Source organism: Prionailurus viverrinus, unplaced genomic scaffold (assembly GCF_022837055.1).
Source record: "Prionailurus viverrinus isolate Anna unplaced genomic scaffold, UM_Priviv_1.0 scaffold_104, whole genome shotgun sequence".
Classification (NCBI taxonomy): domain Eukaryota; kingdom Metazoa; phylum Chordata; class Mammalia; order Carnivora; family Felidae; genus Prionailurus; species Prionailurus viverrinus.
In genome coordinates this window covers 42,501-42,818 of record NW_025927494.1, presented here as the reverse complement: position 1 = coordinate 42,818, position 318 = coordinate 42,501, and positions in this window count along the sequence as shown.

The window sequence follows — 318 nt, the reverse complement described above, 5'->3', positions numbered from 1 at the left end:
GGCGGCGGTGTTGTGTGCAGACGGGGGGGGGGATCGTCCGTCCCCTTCCTCCGCCGTGCCCCCCCCACCCCCCGCTCTGGCGCGCGCGCGCCTGGGCGTGGGGCGGGTCCCGGCTTGTCTGTCGTTGGCTGCCCTGCGACCGCGCGCCCGCCCCCCCGGTGGAGGGGTGCCCGGGTCTCGGCCCGGCCCCCGCCCCGCGTGAGCGTGTGCGCCGGCCTGCTGTGCCAGCCTCGGCGCGACCTGTCCCGGGGCTCCGTCCCTCGCTCGCGCGCCGCCACCGGGTTGTTGGGGGTCGGCGCGCGTCGGAGGGGGGGACGT